Source organism: Amblyomma mixtum, chromosome 8, assembly GCF_055824585.1.
Source record: "Amblyomma mixtum isolate Tamu chromosome 8, ASM5582458v1, whole genome shotgun sequence".
Taxonomy (NCBI): Eukaryota; Metazoa; Arthropoda; class Arachnida; order Ixodida; family Ixodidae; genus Amblyomma; species Amblyomma mixtum.
The window spans coordinates 106,677,837-106,700,662 of NC_143019.1; the positions used below are offsets into that span (position 1 = coordinate 106,677,837).

The 22,826-nt window shown below is 51.7% G+C and overlaps 1 long non-coding RNA gene across 2 annotated transcripts in view; it reads left to right on the forward strand.

Annotated features, from left to right (window-relative positions):
- Positions 1-2,422: 2,422 nt before the first annotated feature.
- Positions 2,423-22,826, forward strand: part of LOC149333818 (uncharacterized) — a 148,477-nt gene continuing 128,073 nt past the window's right edge. The window contains exons 1-2 of one of the 2 annotated variants that reach the window (XR_016285325.1): positions 2,423-2,546; positions 2,823-2,984. This is a non-coding gene — a long non-coding RNA (uncharacterized LOC149333818). The remainder of the gene's footprint in view (positions 2,547-2,822; positions 2,985-22,826) is intronic. The other variant, XR_016285326.1, reaches the window with a different exon arrangement.

Below are 22,826 nucleotides of genomic sequence, written 5' to 3' on the forward strand. Positions count from 1 at the left end.
ATGTTGCATTCCGTTGCAGTGAAGTTTCTGCAGGTTGTGGCAGCGCACAACATCCTTTTTCCAAGCAATGTGAGCGCCAGTATTAAGAAAAGGAAGACCGAAACCGCACGTCTGCAAGCAATTCCTACGCAAACCAAACGACAGAAAAGACCCGGAAGTTCAAATTCACGTGACAAAGCTGCGCCGTGACGCAATGTCCGCCGTCAGTTGGACACCACCTATTGGCCAAGTGATGAACACTAAAAAAACTAATATTTCCTAATTAACAGGCGCACTTCTAAAAGTAACTATGTTTTCAAAAAAAATGTTGTTGTTTAGATACTTTAAGAGGTTTTTTAATGGCATTTCGGAAGAGTAAAACCTTTTATTGGCGTCGTGTGTCGTCGCGTTTTCACTACTATGGCTTTTGCACACTGCGTTCGCGCGAAAGTCGTCTGCGCACACACGAACTACGTTTTCGGAATGAAACGCCTTAGTACTGCCACTCTGTGTTCCCGAAAAACTACGACTGTGCCGCAACAAGTAGCTCACCGCCCCATGATGCTTTGAGCGTTCATGTTGGCTGAAGTCAACGTTTATAGATAAAGACAGTTGGAAAACTCTCTCCGGGTATGCGGCCCCTTTCTGTCGCCGATTTCATCTCAAAGAGATGCGAGCGCCATCTCTTGGGTGGTGGGAGTACCGCGTTTGTTTTCCATGGCCTCCGTGACCAGCTCAGGCATCGGTACTTTAACACCGCGCTTGATCTCAGAGGCCACGATTTCTCTTCACCGCCGCGGCGCCCATTGACTGCGCTTGGTCACTGTTAGCTGCGCGAATGATTAACGTTAGTTCGCGCCTCGCATCGTCTGCGCCGGGGGCGGCTGCTTCTAGCCGCGCTCATCTACGAATTGCGAAGTCCGCGTGCGCTCCACGTCTGGGGTACGTGAGGGCAGGATGCTCGAGGTTGAGCTTTTGGCTGTAAATATCGGAAAAAACTGAAAGCCCTTCTTTCCGCGGTTTAGAGAAACATGACGTACCGCTTGCCTCTTCGTAGTTTATGTTGATAATATTCCTCGGGCGGGTAATATTCCTTAAATACGTTGTTTTTTTTTAACGGACGCGAGCCATCTCCTTCCGACGCTCCTCAAGCTGGGAGTAGCAGACGACGCGCTCATCCTAAAGCGACCGCAGCGCCACCGCGTAGACGGCGATCGCGTGGGGCCGCTCTGCTCCCTGGCTCGCCGGCGCAGTTTCCCAACTGTCTTTATCTAGAAACGTTGGCTGAAGTGCAGCGCCGCCAGCTTTCCCTCTAGGTAGTAGTAAGAAACTCTGGGTGCGTTCCAATTCTCTAGACGTCCGACAAGACGTCTAGTGTGACGTCTAGGAAGCCGTCTACATGTCTACATATTGGAACGTGTCTACTTCACGCGCCACCTTGCGGCATATAAACTGAACTAACATTTGGGAATAGTTGCACTCCTATGTTTAAAAAATTCTTAATAAAACAAGTTAAAAACGCGCTGTTAGTAGTTTGCTAGTACTTATTTTATTTTATTTTTTCTGCAATAATGGTGCGTTCATCGCTACCGCTTCAGCAGACGATCTCACCTGCATAGCAGACGATCTCACCCGCACGATTTCCTCTCGCTCGATTCACAAATATAATCGTAGGTCCACAAAGACGGCTTTATTTGCCACCAGTTCCTATAAAAATCAACTTAACGACTGACACTTGAAAGATGGTGCGTCTCCGGGCTCCAGTGCCCGCCAAGAGCACGGCTCACTCAGCTCTGACTGCACCAACTGCTCCGCCATCTTTAGACAGGAAGTTAGCCTGCATCGATGTGGACTTCGGCGAAGCTGTCTTCTTGGACGGCTTCGTGAAAATTGGAACGAGTCTCAAAATGGCCGCTGTCCGGCAAGACGTCTAAGTAGACGTCTACTTGGGAGTATTGGAACGCACCCTCTATGGATTTGAACGAAGCGCCGGGACTTTAAGAGGACTAGGCGTGACACTGAGACACTACTTGCTGTTGACCAACGTATAATATAGAGAACACTAGGCAAAAGTCAAATTTGAAGTATTAATTTTTTTCTTTTGTCAAGAACAAAAACATTGCACAAACTTTTTAACTTTCACATAAAGAGATAAACTAATAAAAATTGTGAATTTTTACGCTAAATTTTCTCAATTATAGCCAATGGTCAAGACTAAAGTTTTTAACAAGTCTTCTGGGACCGGCGATCTTGATCAAATTATTACGAAACAGCAAAACAAATTAATCATGAATGGCGATTGTTAAATACACGTTGACTGCAGTAAATTTGTTTTGAATCGAATTTGCAAATTCTTCTTTCCTATTTAGTGTCAGTTCAGGATCAGAAGGGGGCGCTAGAACATTAAGATAAAAAGATAAATAAATAGATAAATAGTGGCATGCTTGGCGGCATGGCGAAATCAACGTGTTTGGCGCGCTCTAGTCCTGTCGTTACGGCCACGGTCGGTCGTAATTAATTCTGTTTATCGCTGTGACAACTGCCGCCGTCGTGTTATAACGGTGTAGGTACTGATTATCTAGCCATCTGTGCATGCCATCTTGTGAAATGCAAAAGTGCAGTGCCTTGACATAGGCCCTGCGCTCCCTTCATGTTGATCATTTGTGTGTGGTGTGCCCTTGACTATCATTAGACAGTAGGCCCAAGAGGCATCTCAACAGCACCCAGCGACACTGCTACGGGCATCACACTCCGCTTCGTTTACGACGACGGTGGACGGGAACACGTGGCATTCAAACCAAGGGTACGGACAAGCACTGATGGTTTTATTGTTTGTGTTGCAGGCTGAGCTGAACTACGCTCCTCATGTCAAGCCGCCGCGGCTGTGGTGCTACTTAAATGCACCGGCGCCGTCAGACAACTCTTGGCGGGTGCTTGGCGTGACCATTATTTCGAGTCCGACGTCGGGACGACTCCGTGGGCTGGACGCGTCGGTGGCCGCAATGGTACTGTGCAATTTTTGGTCTGCTTTGCGGCGTCATGATTGTTCTTAGCCAGATGCGAGCAAGTCCGCTAGTACTTCATTATAATGTGCTTGGTGCCTTCTTCCTCGAAAATTATGCGCGGATTGCACCATTCTTCTACCAATTTTTCCCTTGCCAAGTGCGGCTTCTCTCTTTCCAAGTGGAACCGTAGTTTAACAACGTTGAAATTCGGGCTTGTTGGTTCATACTTCGGAGCGATAGCGTAAACAGGACATGGGACCAAGAACGAGTTGACACACACAGCGCTAACTTCCAACCAACCAACGTAGAGCCATAGTTCTTTGCAGACTTTGGCCTTGACCTCCTGAAGGCTTTGTCTTGCTGGTGTAGGCCGGTCGGCATCTTGCTAACCACACTTGATAGTTGATCTCCACAATAGCCAGTACAAACTGCTTGGCTGAGATGTATACGCGGTCTAGTCTGCTTTCAAGACCCGGACTCGATCAGGTCATGCCCGCGCGCCCAGGTTGAAGGGTGCGCCAGCAGTCGATGAGGCCTAGTTTAGTTAAAGGTCCATTCGATTCGTCCTGCACGGTGTGCACCAGTTCACGTCAGTTCAGAAAAAGTGCCGTGCACATGCAGCACCAGTTCAGCAGTGGAGACGTAGCAACACTAGCACCGTTCATAAATGAACATCGAAGTGCAGATGTCGTGCAAGACTTCTGCTTTTTCTGCGCTCGACGGATGTTGGTTGTTCCGTTGTCAATGTCAGCATTGTCAACATTCAGTTCAACAATCTGCAGAACGCACTCCTTGAGGGTCGGACCATCTACGTGACTACCAGTGAAATGGTATGCAATCACTTGCTTCCATCTCTGAGTGAGCCCGCCCACCAAGAATACCAGGGCATGGCGAGCAGGCTCATCTGGCTTTAGCGGCAAGGTATCCTGCATACACAGCGTCTCCAGCACGATTGAGCTCATGTCCTTGAGTGATCTCCATTTCATCGAGGAATAAGGCACAGTCTTTCTCGACATCCTGCATATGCCTTCTCCTTTCATCATGAGCAATTCAAACACCTCAGTTAGGATCCCCGGTGTAAAACTCAGACCTTGGAGGCGACGTGCAAGAGTCCTATTGGATGGAAGTGGGTATCCGAGTTTCCTGATTGTTTCGTAACCCGAGGTTCCGCATGAGAGTTTTATCTGCAGTGCTTGCCGGATTGTTTCTGGTGACCATGTGCTGCCTTGGTTGCTATTTTGAGAAAGTGCTTCCACTTGATCTTTGTTCAAGAATTTCATGTGCTTTCCAAGATTTTCTAAATTACGCTGTAGCTTTCGCACTTTTTTTAAAGGCATTGAATTGTTGCATTTGCCTTGGTGTGCGTGTCATGGAGTTGATTATACTTCCTATTCATATCTGCGAGTTGGTTATTTAGCTCTGCGTGATAGATATTAGCAGATTGTAGATCATGTTCTCCAGACAATGCAGCAGGGGACCAAGCTTGCGATCATTGCACATTGCTTCCATCGCTTGGCGAATGGCTGAGGCCATTCGCCAAGCCAGGAAACGTGCTTGGCACAACACCAAGCTTTAGCTGCTGCATCTTGCAGTTTTCCTGGAAATCTGACACTCGCCAGTGTAAACTGCACATGACAGAGCAGTTCGACGTTGTATTTGGCAACCAGCCCTTCCTCGAGATTGCCTTTAGCCATTGCTCACGTGCAGTGCTGTTGGCTGGTATTCCATGAGAAGAAACATTTGCAGGTTTTTTCCGTTGGCTAGACGTGCACAGTGGCACACAGCAATACCACATGTTTGCAGGAGCCCTACACAACTGTCGCACGTCGGCACAAAAAAAAAAAACTCAAAACTGGCAAAACATATGCACGGACAGCATGCACAGCAGCTGAGGCCGATCCGGTCGCATCTGGTAGTGTCGGTGGAAAGCGCCCCTCGTGGCCGTTTCATAGCTTGGGTGAGAGAAACAGGAGAGGGTTTGACAGGAAGTGCGCCTCTCACACGACTGGCATCTTAGCTAGAGGAGGCGTTGGTCAGATTTTACGGTCAAAGACTGCCACGACGGTGCTTGGTCGTGCGCCTCTTTTTTTTTTTTTTTCGAGAAAATAGGGCCTTGAAGTATTCACAAGACTTGCCTGTAGTGGGGAATCGCTCGGAATGCGGTTGAGTGCTTACGTACGTGCTCTGGAAGAGCCACAAAAGTCGTGCTGTGAAGATAAGGTGTGCCTGTGCAGTGATGTTGACCGTCTTGACTGAAGCAGAAGTGAAGTGCGACGTTAATCTTTTTCCACGTATGGATTTCACGGACATTAAGGATAAGACATTGCGGACATTTCACGCACATTAAGGCATAATCCGCCGGTGCATGGCCCCAGCGTGACAGTTATGTGCTATTCTTGAAATAAATGCGTTATTCACGCGTTCATGCAACATTGGCACTTGGGTAGACAGTGTTAAACAGAATTACTGGTGACAACAGCCAAAGAAATTGTAGGCTGTGCTCTGTGAGCACTCGAGAAAAGTGCAAAATTCGGGTGCCCTCAGAAACAACCTTGCAGGAATAGTTATCCTGTTATTGCCCAGTCACTCCGCAGTGGCTAGATATTTTTTTTTTTTTCCTTGTACTGCATTGAAAGTCGCTTTCAGATGCTGTAGACTGAGGGTAGAAAGTACTAGCGGTTCGTGGAATGTGAACAGTAATAGTACGAGATACGTGGTCACGCTATGACAGGTTTTCACGCATCTGATAGCCCACTTAGCGATCCAAACTGCAATGCATTCTTTAAACGCTAGGATAATAATATTGGAGGTCTGAAGATTCTTCGTAGTTTTCAACTCTCAGTGCCCGCTAGTATGCAGACATAAAAAATTAGCTGTACTTGTGTGGACATTTTATGTTTCACGAATCGTTATTATGAACGACTCTATCCGCAGTGTTGCTCGGGAACCAAAGTGCCCACATTAACGAGGCAAGACTGTAAAATACTACATTCCAGATGGCTTAATTCTGAGCACTTCATAACTTTAATGAAATATTGATCAGTGAGAAGAGAGGGGTCAGCGGTCTGTTGGGAAGCAAATGTGATTTCTGCCACATCACCAATTGGGTGGCCCTGATAAAGGCCGTTTGTGGCTCTCCTGGGGACTGAGCTTGGTGGTACTGGTGGGCAGCAGCTTTGACCATTCGAAGGAACAGATCCTTGCACTTTGTCCAGCCATGCACTTTGTCCAGAGTGCTATCTCGAAGCAAAGAACTGGTAGTCAAAACACCTGCAAAAAATGACATTCTTGTGCAACTACAACAGACATAGCCTTTAACAAAATGTCAAATTAATTCTTACCAAACCCTCAACAAAAAAAAAAGTAGTTTACCATAAAAACTACACGGTGAAAAGATGAGGTTCACAAAAAAGCAAGAAAAATAAGGCACTCGGACACTTTAAAGCCAAGCTTGACTCAATTATTCATATAAGTAAAGTTGTTTAACTTCACACACAACAGACTGCAGTTGTCACCTATGTGACAGGTATCAGAAATGCAAAAATGATGCAAAAATGTGTTACCACCATGTTTTGTAGGAGCGGCATGGGCTGCACTAAACATTCAAAACGTCCATGCTTGTTATTTTTTTTTTAAATTGCACTGTCCTTGTCCTTTTTTCTCTTATAATGTGCTGTACTTTCAAAACAATTGTATATCTTCTTTTTTGTGCTGTGCTATGTGGTAAAGCAGTCTTGCGGCAGTCATGTGCCATGCTGGACAGCAGCCATTAACAAGGCAGTATAAAAAGCAGAAAGAAAAATCATGTGTTCCCTTCCAGCAGCCCTACAAATTGGTTAGAAACTATACATAAAGCGAAGCATTGCCACTGTTTGCTTTGAGCACGTAGCTATTAGTTTGTGATACACTATAGCCACCAAAAAAGCTAGAAACCCAAGGCCCACAGACTGATACAGAGCAGCTTGCCTAGCTGCTTTACTGTCCATGCTGTACAGTGTTCACTACATCGTGCATACATCGATTTTTCTATCTATGAAGAAAAGAAAGAGTCATAACATGCATGTGTTCATACCAAACATTACTTGACAACAGGCTGTTCTTTTGAAATGCAGTTTTCCTTTGCCCCCTTGCCAACTGAAGTGGCTGGCTGTTTCATCCGACAACATGTCTTTCAGTATGCGTCTGGTTGCATCGCCAAGACTTGTACCACCATACTTCTTCCAACGCATTTTCTGTAAACAGGACGAATGTAAAAGTGTGACTGCAGGTAACTTGCTAGACTAGTAATGAACACTGCAGATAAAGGAACAAAGGCAAAATGCTGCTACCTGCATGGCTACCTAGGTCACATGAAAAGGTTACTAAAAATCTAATCGTGCATGTTCAGAGAGAGACACAGCTGTTGCACCTCCGCAGTGGTAAGAACCAGGGCCTCGAGATCACGTTTGACATCAAAACACACCGAACATTCCTAGTGCCAAGCTGGTTTGGTTTGGTTTGGTTTGGTTTATGGGGTTTAACGTCCCAAAGCGACTAAGGCTGTGAGAGACGCCGTAGTAAAGGTCTCCGGAAATTTCGACCACCTGGGGTTCTTCAACGTGCACTGACATCGCACAGTACACGGGCCTCTAGAATTTCTCCTCCAAAGATTCAACCGCCGTGGCCGGGATTGAACCCGCGTCTTTCGGGTCAGCAGCCGAGCACCATAACCACTGAGCCACCGCGGCGGCTAGTGCCAAGCTTTATAGGCATGCTTATCATGCTTTGCACTTGTGCCCATATAACACCACACATCACCATAAGATAGCCTCTTTAGTTATCTGCAGCATAAAAAACTTTTAGTGAACAAGGCTGACATGACACCAAGTGCTGACTTAACACGATTTGTTTGGATACAGAGCAGGCATCACATTGGCCGACAGTTAAGCAACAGTTTCAGAAACTGAGATTTGGTCTGCTGCAAATCATGCTGGGCATTGTTCACGGGACGCGGTAGCCGCTGCAGTACTGCCCGAAACTGCCTCTTTTAACTGATGCCGAAAAGTCCGCTTCGAGAGAGCAACGCCATACCCTGCGTATTAGCAAGGAACGTCAGCGCTTACAATAGCAAAGAAAACACGCTTACCTGAAGGCACACTCCTGTCCATGCTTGCTGAGAACACGGACAAAGGAAGTCCGAAATTAGCGCGAACAAACAACGCAACGGCGCAAAGGTCTCAACGGCGGCAACAGCGCATAACAGACTGCACGCAAACGGCGTGAAAGGCGAAATAAACAAAGGCTCTATGGACCCAGGCAATGGAAAAGCCGTGGCAGACTGCCACGGCTTTTGTTCAGCAACAATGTTCAGCGCGATGTTCAGCAACAAAAAGAGCAAGGGCGGCTTCTGCTTGCTGCACAGGACTTTGCGTTACACGTGGCATGACATCAGTTAGAGCACGCTGCTGAAATCCTTTGCGTGGGGCACAGGCCAGGTATTTTGCAGACGTGGAGTGCTTATCGATGCTCGCTTTCTTCGCCTCGATAGAACATTTGCAAAATTTGCAAAAAGCCTTGAAGGGGTCCTCGGACATCGCCATGAGCCAGTCCTTGTACTTATCCTCTTTAAGCCGGCAGTCTCTGAAGCGCTGTTTGTACATTTTGCTCTTGTCTGCCATGTTGTCCGAATCTAACAATCTTACAAGTATATGTACGCCACGCTCTCAAATTCCTTTTCGCAATCAGAGCAGTGATATAGAGAAATTACCAGTCACACTTAAAAAGGCACAGTGTTTGACAAAGCACTGCGCATGCAAAACAATATCGAGCAGCAGCGACAGTACAGAAAGAGCTGTTGCAACAACTGTGCCCTAACAAGCGAGATAGGCAGAAGAAAAAAAAATTTCACCAGTCTCTTCAAAAGTGGGATGACCGCTGCAGGATCATGTATGATGTGGCCGCCCCAATAAATGGTGCACGCTCGATCCCCCGTGCTGGCTGGACATCAGCAGCGTCGAAACACCGGAGGTCGCACGGTAGCGCTTCTCGGAAACGAAACTATGGGTGCGAGTTGATATCCGGCACTCATTGCTTCATATTTATAGGTCATGGCGTGTTTGTCCGTTTGCACGAAAGCATACAGGCGCACAAACATCTAACATCGGCGGTGCAAGCGCGTGTTCCCACTGACCGGGAGCCAAGGAAGCAGCAGATCGAAAACGAGCGTGTGGGAACGAAGAGGACACGGCGGATCACATCATTCTGCAGTGCCCACAACTGTCGCCCAAGCCGCGAGAGGGCACCACGATACTCATGGCACTGGGATTTGCTTCGGCGGAAAGCGATGTAGAAGACGGCCAACGGAACAGCGCAGTGTCGGCGACGAAAGCCCGGCTGCGAATGTGGTGGACACTCGCCCGGCGTTAGCAGCAACCCCCCCCCCCCCCCCCACCTCGACCTTTTAATTCATTCGGCTCGGGCGCGGACCTGCGGTCACCCGGTACAAAGGGTACAGCCACAAATCATCATCATCATCATCAGTTCCATCGTCTGCAGCTGTAGCAATAAGTTTTTCGAGGTTTCGCAGTGTCACTGTACTAAAGCTAGACTTAGCTAAAATAGCTAGACTTTGAAAAAAGGAGCTAAAATAGCTACTCGTAGCTAAATTACATTTTGTTGAGTCCAAAAGTGGCTAGATCTAGCCTAGCTACAAAGTTGCTAAATTGGCAACACTGGCTGTCGTCCTCGCGGGTATGCTGGCTAGAAGGGGTAGGTGACGCGACCGGGAGGCGAGCGCCGCTCTTCCATTTCATGCCATGCGTAGGTGGCACTGCTGTCCGCAGTTAGATGCGGTGAGCGCGCTGTGCGCAGGAAAGGCTGGCTGCGCCGGGTTCGCCGCGCGTGCAGAAAGCTGGATTTTTTTGCGTTCACGCTGGATGCACCTGCGCAGATTAGTCTTAGGTGAAGACTTTACAGCCTACAGTGATCATCAGTCTGCGTACGCTTTTAGCTCGTGGAAGCGCTCACTATAGAGAGTAATTTTGCGAGTCTCACACGATCTCGCAACTCTCAACGAAAGGAGCGCCACAGAAATAAGCAGTCATGTACCTGCGCAAGCAAACCAGCATGTGAATATGACTTTTATTACACACTACGTTCAGGAACTTATCACGGAGGCATACTGCACAAATGTGAAACTATAAAAGTGACTCTATCGTTAAAAAATAGAAAGCTTAGAGGGTAAGGAACATCATGTATCACATAGACTTACTGCACGTAACAGAAAAAATAAAGTGACTCGTTGAAAAATAGCTTAGACCATCGTCAGGAACATCATGTATCACAGAAACATACTGCACATGTACATTATGACTGAAACTATAAAAGTCGCTAATTAAAAAGTGGAAAGCTTAGAAGGCACACTTCAGAGCACTCGTCGAAGTTTTAACATCTTCATTCGCTCCCGCGTTTCGTCCCGTTTTGCGTTCTGAGATTTCACGTAGAAATGAAGCCTTGTGAGCACATAGAACTTGATGATTCTGTTTGTGAGTGCTGTTTTGTGTTCTGGGCAGCCTACAAGATTCAACTTTGTAAGCTGGAGAAAAGATGCAAAGTCCATTAGGCTGTCGCTTCTTACTTGCTTCACACTGAAGCAGTGGGTGAATGTGTTTTCTATTGACGTCACTAGTGCATTCAGCTGGTCACATGGATATAAAACTCCTCCTCTCTCAACAGCTGCCGTGAGGGCTGATTCAGCTGCCGCGGACTACCACCCTTATTTTGCAGAAGCTGCTGGCAGCACTCAGCACACTTTGTGGTCGCCATGCTTTTCCGCGCGACATAACCGGCCACGTAAAAAATCAGCCTGGAATCACTTGCTTGAACACACATCGCCCGGTGATCAGGGTCACAAGCACTGAGGACTTCATATGCTTCTGTAGGGTTCCCAATATCCAGAAACTCGTCAATTCTCCTCTGAGAACTCGTCTATTTTGTGCTAGAAGCAGCAAGAAGGCTCCTTATAAGTCTCGAAGAGACATTGCTTTTTGTTGGTGATCTTGCTAAGTTTTGAAAGCTTAGCGTGTTCGCAGATATCAAAAATTGGCTGGCAGTCGGGTGATCGTTACAACCAGACATTTGTCGAACGATGCCAAAAAGTCTTTCGATGGGGTCCTGGCACAAACGACTTGTCATGAGATAACGGAACCCCACCTCGGTTGTCAAATACTTGAGAAGATGTAGTGTGCTGGTCAGAGTCACGTGAAGACCTTCAGCTGTGCTACTGCAGAGGAAGCCTTTCGATCCAGCTGTATCTTCCCAGGAGTTCATGTAGGACAAGAAACTTTGAATGACTTCTTCGTGGTGCCCTCCAGGTCTCAGGGCATCTGAGATGCACCGTGATGTCATCGCTTTAATCAAGCTTCTCATCGTTTCGATAAAACTGACGGTCGCCGCAACGCTGCCCTGCTGTGTCTCGATTTTATCTCGGTAGAGGAAAAGACCTCTAAGCGTCTCCTCATTAAGGAGCCAAAATGCATAGTTCACTCTTTGTTTTTCGAAGCCTGAAGGACGAACAACTGACTTGTTTATGTGGGGCATTGCCTTGAGAGTGGTGTCATGCATTTCATCGCCCTTTCGAGCAATATCGATGTCATCGACAGTAGCATGTCCTGGGATTTTCACGCCTGTCAGAACAAACACGCTTTGATCTGGCTCCCACCAGAGCGTGGAGGGAACAAGAGGTCGTGCAGAGTGGCGCACGGCAGGCCGAGGTCTCTGTATCCCTGTTGCATCCGTGCGCGCTCCTGTGAGAGCTCAGGGCACACACACAAAATATGGGCCATTGATTCGGCACTGCCGCACTGCGGGCACACAGATGACGGGGGATCACAGTAGCGGTGGAGACGGTCAGCGGACCACCCAGAACCAGTGCGCAGGCGAAGGAGCAGGGTGTAGTCCGCCCACGCGAGTTTGTGTGGGTCAATTGTTGTGAACCTGGCTGCGGTGGCCACACGTGGGTCGGGGTGGAGGCACGAAAGGGGCACTTTCGGATCGAGAGCGGCCCGGGCAAGTTGGTCAGCTGCCTCGTTCCCCTCAACGCCGACGTGTGAGGGGACCCATTGCAGAGATATCTGGCAGCCGCGGGCACCGTGCAGGTAAAGATTGAGTGCTGTGAGCTGCAGCAGGCGACAGCCCTTCTCGGGGTGTTGTAGAGGTTGCAGGGAAATCCTGGAGTCCGTCAGGATGGCTGCTTGATTGACGGCCGGGTTAGAGCTGTGAGGTGCAAGCCACTCACCGCCTAGAACAGCCAAACTCATAAGTGGCCTGGCAACCCTGGCTGTCTCCGCGCGTTCCCTCTCGAAGTGCCGAGTCGGGGCGAGAGCCTTCAGCCGCGAGCGGAGACGCTGCCGTCTGTATTTGAAGCCTTTTGTTTGTAACTGTTCGACGTAGAATAAATGCATCCGTGCTCACATATGGCGCAGTCGACGTCCCGAACCTCGGTGTAGCCCGCCCATTCGAAGCCGCAAGCCACTTCACCGAAAGCCAGAGTCAACGTGTGTCGAGCACCAGCAGCCGAAGCCCAACGCCCGTCTCACCGCCGCCGCCGCCGCCATGCCGCTCATAAACTGGGAGGAAGCCACCGCCTCGGACCTCGCTGGTTTTAGAATGGACTTCTTGCGAGATGAACTATCGCAACGTAATTTGGACAATACTGGTTCCAAGGACGAACTTATTTCTCGCATCCTTGCTGACACTGCCGCAAAACGAGTCCTGCTACCGGAAACAACTGGATCAGTCACCGAGACGCAGCCCGCTCCAACTCAAGGTGACCAGTTTTTCCAGCCTATGCCAGTGTTCAGCGCCGACCCCGTACAGAATATGCAGATTTTGACCGCCTACCTTCAAAATCAACTAGCTTTGTCACTGTCACAAGCCTCTACGAGAGCAGTGCACGTAACAACTTTGCCGGACTTGTCATCAACGCTTCCGACGTTCAGTGGCGACGGAGGGTTATCCGTAACCCGATGGATAGACGATCTCGAGCGCACCCAACAGCTTGCCTCTTGGGAACCCGCTACCCTGCTAGCCATCGCCCTCTCAAAACTTCGTGGCCCAGCCGCTGACTGGAAGGAAATCACTGGCCACCAGCTAAAAACTTGGTCAGAGTGGAAGGAAGCGCTTATAGCGCAGTTCGGCGAGCGACTGTCGCTTATACAGTGGCAGGAACTTGTCGGTGCGCGTGAGCAAAGCCCCGGTGAGAGCCTGGTTACCTATACTTTCGCCAAGCTCAAGATAATTGGAAGGTGCCCACTTTCATTGACTGACAAAGAGCGCATCGAATATTTAATTCAGGGCATCCGTGATGAGCAAGTGGCTACAGTGATCGTCGTTCAACGCCCGAAGACTGTCCACGATTTCGTCAGCATCGCTTCAGAAGTTGATCGTGCCATGGACCACTCTCGCATGACTAGACTGACAAAGCCATCCGCGCCAATTTCAAGTCGACAGCCGCGTCCTGTCACCTCCAGTGCTACAGCCACGACCGAGAGCACTGCAGACATCCGCCAGCCTTCCCAACCTATAAATAGCACCTACCAGCAACCAAACCGTGCAAGGCTGCCGCCCTCAAGAATATCCAACCTGCCACCTGCTGACCAAGAACATCGGTACGAGGCAATCTCTTCCAAGTATGGTGCACCTGCCTACAGACGAGGGCAAGACCTAAGCGAAGCAGTATGTTATAGCTGCAAGAAAAAGGGCCATCTGGCTAGCAACTGCACTGAGAAAGGACAGCCCTCCCGAGACAAGACGCAAACAATCCCTAAAACGCCAACAGCTTGTGTTGGCCGCACTGAGGACCCTTTGCTTGGATCCATGCTCAGGTGTGCGGTTATCAATGCTCACGTCAAGGGCCTTGGAGAGATCAATGCCTTCCCAGACAGTGGTTCCAACGTCACTATCCTCGCTGCCAGCCTAGCTGAAAACCTCAGCATAGAGCCGTGGACAAAGCCACCCCTTCTCGTCGTAGGAGGAGCCTCCGTCGCGCCTCAGGGATCTGTCTTCTTGCAAATCAGCGTAGGCCCCCTCTCTGCAATTGTGGAAGCAGCAGTCCTTCAGAGAAATGCCCTTCCCCTTATTCTGGGAGAGGACTGGTTTTATGCTGCTCAAGCGGAACTTCATTTCAGACCACCACACCTTCCTGTTATCTGCCAGCCCTCTACAAACACTGTCGTGCTGTGCAAAGAGGAACTGTTACCGCGGATGTCCAATGCAGTGATACTTAAAACATCAACTTTGTCTCGCTTTGACCCACCGCATACCACCAGCGAACCCCTACAAGTGGATTTTGAACCAGACGAACACGAGCCCGTGTGGAGCAAGCTCAACAAGGCAGCCCAGTCTCAAACTCAGCCAGCAGACTACAAGAGCCCAGCCCAGCCAGCCTCATGCAGCGTATTTCCTTCTGAGCCATGTTCATCCACGCCCAACAGTTTCCCTGATATCGTCATCGGGACCCAACTCAAGCCCGAAGAACAGCAAGCAGTGAAGCAAATAGTGCACCGCCACTCACGTCTCTTCGCTACCAGTCCTGATGACATTGGCCTTTATGAAGGCATCGAGCACGAGATCAACTTACTGCCGGATGCAAAGCCTTATGGACGGCAACCATACCGCTACACAGCCAGTGATCGGAAGTTCCTCGAAACCCAAACAGCATCTCTTCTTCAAAATGACATCATCCGTTCTTCATCTGGACCTTGGGGATTTCCTGCCATTGTCGTGACGCAGAAAGACAAAAAGAGGCTATGCGTTAACTACATACCTCTTAACAGGATGACCATAAATGTGCTCCAACCACTGCCTCGCGCCGACGACATTTTTGACGACCTTGCAGGAAGTTCTCTCTTTGCAATCCTTGACCTCTGCTGCGCTTATTGGCAGATTAAAGTAAAAGATGAAGACCAAGCAAAAACCACCTTCATCACGCACCAGGGAACTTTCAAGTGGACAAGAATGCCATTTGGATTGGAAAATGCACCAGCTACCTTCCAGAAAGCGATGCATCAAATATTTTTTCGACTCAAAGCCCAACAGTCAAGATGTGGTGTACGCACATATCTTGACGACATCATCGTGTTCGGTGATAACTTTCCAGAGTTTCTCGATCTCCTAGACGAGACCCTCACTCTCCTTCTACAAGCCGGCTTCAAAGTTTCTTTGAACAAATGCAAGTTTGCTGTCCCCAGTGTGAAGTTTCTGGGATTTATGATCTCGGAACAAGGGAAACAGCCAGACCCATCAAAGATTGCCGCAATCATGTGCATGCCCACGCCACGCTCGTCAAAGCACCTGTTATCTTGGCTTCAGACAGCTAACTTTTACAGGCGCTTCATCCCGAATTTCTCGAAAGTTGCCGCACCTCTGCAAGCTGTCATCCGAAAGGCTGACTTCGAGTGGACAGTTGAGTGTCAACAAGCCTTTGAAGCCCTTCGTGCCGCACTTACAACAGCACCTATACTGGGACACTTCCACAATGAAACTGCTGTGCCTACAACCTCTACAAAAGATGCCTTGAAACATCTCCACTCAGTGTTTTACAGGTTCGGTGCTCCTGACCATTGTTTGTGTGACCATGCCAAGTCATTTGAATCACACCTGTTCAAGAACTTCATGCATACGCATGGTGTGAACATACACTACGCAGTAGCTTACAGGGCAGCTAGCAACAGACTGGTGGAACGTGCCAATGCCACACTTGTGACCATCCTCCGAAAACTGTGCAACAATGATCAGGCACTGTGGGTCTCCAAACTCGACCCAGTGCTAGTGGAGCCCACATGCGAAGCCGTGCAACCTTTCCCGAGTCCTGACGAAGACAATGCCGAGCAAATGCCACCTATGACCAATGAGCCGGATCAACCAACTGGTTCAGCGAGTCAGCGACCTCAGCGTCACCGTGCACCACCCAGGCGACTGCTTGACTACGACTTTGCCAAAGTAGACTAATGTTCCTGTCCAAGAGGACTTGGACTTGCAGGCGGGGTGGGATGTGAGGTGCAAGCCACTCACCGCCTAGAACAGCCAAACTCATAAGTGGCCTGGCAACCCTGGCTGTCTCCGCGCGTTCCCTCTCGAAGTGCCGAGTCGGGGCGAGAGCCTTCAGCCGCCAGCGGAGACGCTGCCGTCTGTATTTGAAGCCTTTTGTTTGTAACTGTTCGACGTAGAATAAATGCATCCGTGCTCACAGAGCTTAGGATGTCGGCCGCGAGCGAGATGGCTGTCAGCTCTGCTGAGAGGGACGGTGCCGGCGCTCTGAGTCTGATCTGACGGACGGCGTGCAGAGCGGGGGCAATTCAAGCTGCTGCGGCCCATCCCATCTCGTCGTTGACGGAGCCATCTGTGTATAGCAGTGTGTGGCCTGCGAAGTCTTGGTGGACTTTCGCCGCGACTTCCTGCTGTAGGGCGCATCGCGGGGTGCTGCGTTTTGAGATGACGCCGGGGAGCATGGTGGAGATGCTCGGCGGCCGATAAGTATGCGGCGGAAAGCGGGGCGGTGGTGGTGGGCCGAGCAGCTGATGAAGCTGTTTGATAGCCCTCCCCATTCGCGTGCGGGACTGCGCTCTGAGGTGCGACAATAAGCCCGCACAGGTGCCCGAGCACTGCATGCGCTCCACATGGTTGAGAGCAGTCAGTTGGGCGCGCAATGATACGGTCCATGTGGCTGATTCGGCGTAGGTCGCTGCGACTGGCGAGTTTCGGGGAGTCCATAAAACTGACGCAGTGCATTGCGGTGCACCTTGTCGATTTGGTTCCACTGCGCTGGCGACAGGCCAACGAGTGGGAGGGCGTAGAGGGTCCTGACAGTGGCGACCGCATCGTATATGCGCAGGCAGAACGCAGGAGGGCAGCCACTGCCTTGTGCAAGGAAGCACTGCGCGATGCAGGCGACGAGGGCTGCCTGGCTGCGGACCGCTTTGAGCGCGGGTCCCCAGGTGAGGCGCGAATCGATGAGCAGGCCCAGATAGCGCACGCTCTTACGCCACAGGATCGGGGTGCCATTCAAGGTGAGCGAGGCTGTTCGATTTTGCGCCACCGCATCGTTTGGGTGCACCATGAGCGCCTCGCTTTTCCCGGGAGAGAGAGTGAGGCCTATGCCCTTTAGATGGCTCGCAATTGCGTTCAGGGCAGCCTGGACTTTCATTCGAGCTGCGCGCCCGTGGCGGGTTGATGAACGCGCGAAGACGGCGATGTCCGCGTACATTGCGATGCGGATGCTCTTTCGCGCGCGTGTGGTGGAATGCAGTCCGGTAGCTGAGAGAGCACGACGTTGAACAGGAAGGGGCTAAGCACACTGCCCTGAGGCACGCCACATGGGAGGAGGTGCTGAGAGCTGGTGGAATTGTTCACTCGCACACACATGCGGCGGCTCTCGAGGAAGGAGCGGAGGTATGCGGTATGCGTAGAGCCTTCCTTTGATGCCGATGGCTGCGAGAGCGTCGATGGCCCAGTGTGGCACTGAATCGAAGGCGCTCTTGACGTCGAGGAGGACTAGAAAGCCCGCCTCTCCGCAGGCACGGGCCTGTTCAAGTGTGGCGACGACGTCAGAGATGCAGTCGGCTGTGCAGCGTTGGCGGCGAAAACCACTCTGCAGTGGCGAGAGCGCGCCGCGGGCGGTTACAATCCATTCAAGCCTGCGCAGGGCCATGACCTCCATTGTTTACCAGCGGCCCAGGTGAGGGAGATGGGCCGGTAGGAGGTGAGCAGCTTCCTCTGTTTGCCCCGTTTGAGGATGGGCACGACAACCGCGGTTTGCCAGGTCTCAGGGAGGGCGGCGCTCGTCCAGACCTCGTTGAACGCCGCGAGGAGAGCTCGGCGCTGCGGGGCATCGAGGTTTCGGAGCATTTGGTATGTGATGCCATCCTCTCTGGGTGCGCTGCTTAGTTTGCGCGTCGTGAGTGCAGTTTGCAGTTCCCCGATGGTAAGGGGGTCCTCGCAAAGTGAGTGAATCTGCACTTCAACTCGCTGCGAGACGCGGAGCGCGGGGGGAGGAGGCAGCGCCGGTAGTGCCGCTGGCGCTTCGGGGATGAATTGAAGTGCCAGGCGCTCAGTCAGCTCCTCGGTGCTGATGCCCAGGTGGATGGCTGCGGCGAGAACGGGGTGTCTCGGCAGCTTGGGCTGCAGCATTCCCTGGACGATGCGCCAGGCTCGCGGCTGGTAGCGCGGATCATTGAAGGTGTAGCATAGTGCTGCGCAGCTCTTTAGGCGGCGGCGGCGAGCGTGTCGACGGCACACGGCGTCTATGCGGTTGTAGACCGTCTTGTCAGACGGCCGTCGAGTGCGTAACATGCGCCTTTGCGCTTGCTGGCGCGCGGCGCGAAGGTTCAAAAGTTTGATGTCAGGCACGGGAGTGCCGACAGGGACTGTGCATACAGTTGAGGCCTCCCTCGCGCACTGAACCACTGCGTGGAGGAAATCCGCATCGGGTGGGATGGCGGCGCACCTTTCGTGAAATAGTTCCCACCTGGTCACCACGTAGGAGCGCGTGCGTGGGCGCGTGATGACTGGCAGCACTGCGATGGGGTAATGGTCCGACCCATGAGTGTCTGGCGCGCACTGCCACACATAGTCTCGCAAGCAGGCTGGCGAAACAAACGCAATGTCAATTGCTGTAGGGACTCCTGGGGCATTTAGGTATGTGGGATCGCCGCGGTTTATGAGGACGAGGCCCGTGGTGAGCGCTGCGTTGTACATGTCCTTGCCGCGCCGATCGCATCGTCGCGAGCCCCATGCAGTGTGGTGGGCGTTCACGTCACCGCACAGAATGCAGTCTCTGGTGAGCCGCTGGGTAAGGCGCGTGAGGACAGTGGGATCGCACTGCATGCCAGGGCGAATGTAAACACTCGCCACCGAGGTGTCGGTGCCCCGAATGCGCACTGTCACTGCGGCACACTCTGTAGAACCGCCGGCGAGGTCCGCGACATCGTGCACCACATGTGGGAGTTCGGCGCGCACGTACACAGCCACTCGTGGCTTGCCAACGGGGTGGGAGGGGTTGCGGCACGGGGAATCAATACAGGCCACTGCACCGCACTCCGAAGCACTGCTGTAGCCAACGTAGCCAGGGAGCGAGACGTCCTCTGCGCGGCAGTAGGTCTCCTGCAGTGCCAGGACGTCGAAAGGGTGCAGCGGCAGGTGTGCTGCCAGCTCAGCTGATCGGCGGCGCAGCGAGTTACAATTCCACTGTAACACACGCGGCCGAAACGCAGCTGAGCTAGCCATGATTAGTGAGGGCGCGTTGCGCGACCAGAGCTGCTGCACACAACTTGCGTGCTGGAGACGTGGGAGGCAGCTCCTCGATGAGCGCCTGAACGGCTGCCGAGAGGGCAGCGATGATGTCACGGGGATCACACGGGGGTGCCGTGGCCGTTGCGGTTGGGGCTAGACTGGTAACCACATCGCGGTATGATCACTGCACTGAGGGCACGCTGTTGAGGGCAGATGGGGTGCCGCTCTGGGTGCTAGGATGCGCGGCGAAGTTGTGTGCAGCGTGCGCGCTGGGATGTGCTGGTGTTTTGGGAACAGGTGAGGACTCTGTTGCGGGTTGCATGCGCTCTCGGACGAGGCGTCTGGCCTCGAGGCGAGTGGTGTGCCTGTCCGAGGTGGCCATGGTGACCGCAACGCGTCGCTCGTGCTGCCAGCGTGGACAGCGAGGCTCACTGGCCGCGTGCATGCCGCCGCAGTTGACGCAGCGTGGCTTGGGAGAATCGCACTCGGATGGGCGAGGTGCGGCTCCGCAGCGAAGGCAACGGGGCTGTTCTGTGCAGGCAGCAGTGGCGTGGCCGAGCATACCGCACTGCGTGCACTGTAGCGGGCGTGGGAGGCGGGGATGGACATGGTGCCGAAGCTTTAAGAGCGCGATCACTGGCGGGGGGCAGAGACCGGCGAAGCGAATAACCAGGTTGTCCCGGTTTCGCCAGCAGCCGAGGACGGGGAGGCGGCTCTCGATGCCAGCCTCTATGTCTTTGTTAGCAAGAAGTGGCCGGATTCTTTTCGAATAAAGAAAACTGGTTTATTTTAAGACTTAAGGATACAAGAATGAAATAACTGGATTATTGATACGTGGGAGGTTCGGCGGATCTGCAGAGTTGGGAGGGCCTTGCAGACGCGTCTCGTATCGTTGGCGCCTCTCGGTCATCTCCCTTCCCAAGCTGCAGCGGTGGGGCTTATATAGCCTGAGGAACGGTGGCCCCTCAGAACTGGCCAATCCAAAGGCAGCACTCGGCGGCAGTCCGAAAGGACCAACCAGCGACCGCGCGGGCCAACCGCTTCAAATTTTGCTGCGCGCGGTGGCGTCCGGGGGAGAAGGAAATTGGCGCCTCGCTGTCTCGCCTCTTGCGACAGGTCCAGGCCTGTTGCTTGAAGATGCTTCTCCTTAGGACTCCGCTGCCGTAAGGCGCAGCATCGTGGATTGTCAAGGGACACTAAGAAAGTTAGCGGCATGCAGAATTGGAATCGGGGGGGGGGGGTTTCCAGGCATGACAGCGTGTAAGTTATGGGAGTGCTAACATCTTCCTCAGAGAGGCCCTTGTCGACACCGAAAACGAGGCCGGTAGATGTTTTGATGCCCAGCTCTTTGGGCCTGACCCGTATGCCCTGAATCGATGTGAGAGCGAGGAGCGGCGCGAGGTCAGTGGCTGGGTGGGTGTCAACGGCGCAGACATTGCGTCTCTGATTCACACGGACCGCCGTGACTCCGGGGAGCTTGGAGAGCTGGGCAGCGATCGCGTCTCTTGAGGCAGACAGGAAATTGCCCTGTCTGTCTGCCGGGAAGTATAGTACGGTGGACGATGTCTTTTGTGCTGGTGGGGCGAGCAGCGCCGAGAAGCGCGCACTCGTTCCCGGCTTGGTGGATGGGCCGCCGGCGCTAGCAGACGACGCGCTCGGAGCGAGAGCATCTTCGAGCGGGCGATAGGCCAAGCGCCGCTTTCGATTGGTTGGCCTGGGAGGCTGCGCCGCTTGCGGTTGGCTGCTGCTTGGTGCAGCGGTGGCACCATCTCTCGGGCGCTGAGGGAGTTGGGAGCGCGGGTGGATGGTTGACCGGCGGCGACCCGCGCGCGGCGGCCGCGTTATGGTACATCCACACTAGCGACAAAAACGCGCGCGAGGCAAGATTCACGAAAAGCGGCAGCAACGCGCGGCAAACGCGGGAATGGGTGCGAGACCCATTTTTCGCGGCAGCCGCAAACGACCTCCAATCAGAAGTGAGCGAGCCGCGCTGTTGTGGCGCCACCTGTGGCATATGCTAAGAATCATAATGTATGGGCTCCGTGACCCGCACGCCGTAAATCTGTCACGCAAGCCGTAAAATCTCAGAGGCCATTTCCAGTCAAGGGGGCTGTTTTTGTTAAGCCTTCCCACACTGCCACCGAGACGTTTGACGACGATGGAAGCGTTTTTAGAAACTGTACGCGATTATCCCTGCCTATACGATAAATCGCACATCGATTTTAAAGACAAAGACCTGCGCGCAAACCGCTGGCACATTATTGGGCAGCAATTTGGGATGACATGTGAGTAATTGGTGAAATTTTCTTAATGTTTCGGGAAGATGTGTGAGCTTGTCATTGTGTTTGTATACCATGCAGGCGAGCAGGCAGCGAGGAAGTTCAAAAATTTCCGCGACCGCTGGCTGAAAGTAGCGCTCGAGAAGAGGAAGGCATACAAGAGTGGTGCTCCTGGCAGAGACGGGAAACCGAAAAGCAATTGGACATATTACCATCTGCTTGACAGTTTCCTGCGGCAAACTCCGTACTACGCCGAAAAGTAAGATGTGGTTCACTCTGTTCCCGCTCGCCCAGGGACCTGATCTGGTGCATATATTGGAATATCTGCTCCCTGGGTAAATGTATGCTCGCTAGTGCATGGGTGCATTTGCTACCGTATTCAGAAAATGCGACATAGCTTTGCTGTGGCTCACGTGAACGGCTGACGCGCCGAAGGAAACGAAATGACCCTCTCGGGCATGTTCATTACATACGGTTCTTGATCTTATGTTGATCAAGTCCAGTCGCGGAATTAATTTCTGAATCCGGCCGCTCTCTTATCATGTTCAAGAATGGTGCTGTATTGTTCGATACATTGAAGAGGCAAGTGCCTACGCGCCGTGCGCGAGGCGCATTCGTGCGGCGCACGGCCGGACGTATTTCTGTATTTCTTCGTTAAATACGGAGTTTTCATCCTAGAACACATTCATACATGTCATTTTTACGTAGAAATAATAAACTCGGAAGTTGTGCAGTACAACACATGACTGAACAATATTTTGTGTCGTTTCCTCCGATGCCCGAAATGGTCGCCGCAAAATTCTCCATCTGCTTGACATGATTCCAAAGGCATTTTCAATCAACCGTCTTGCTCGGCTCAAGCGATAGTTGAATGTTGCCCTTTTCAGGTACTCTTGCCGCTGAGCTGGGTCATTCCTGAACTTCTGCAGCTCTGAGAAAAAGGAAAACTGTACACCTCAAGCAATTCATTTTACTATATGTGATAAGTGGCTAAACCAGTGTTATCTATCGTGCAGACTTATATCTCACTGATTTATGTCAACTGAAAGGGTTGCAATTTACATGTAGAGTTCAATGTAGCTTTATTGAACATTATAAAAGGATCAGAACACCATACTTTACTTGAAAAGCAGCATAAAGAGTGTGTTAAAGGCAGACATATCAAGTGGAAATAACTTCCAACTGACCTCGTCTTGGATAGGGCCTCATCATGAATGGCTTCAGCGGAAAAGCTTCATCGCCAACCATGTGGTATGGAATCGGACCTATTGAGCCAATGCTCCTAGGCTGAGGAATG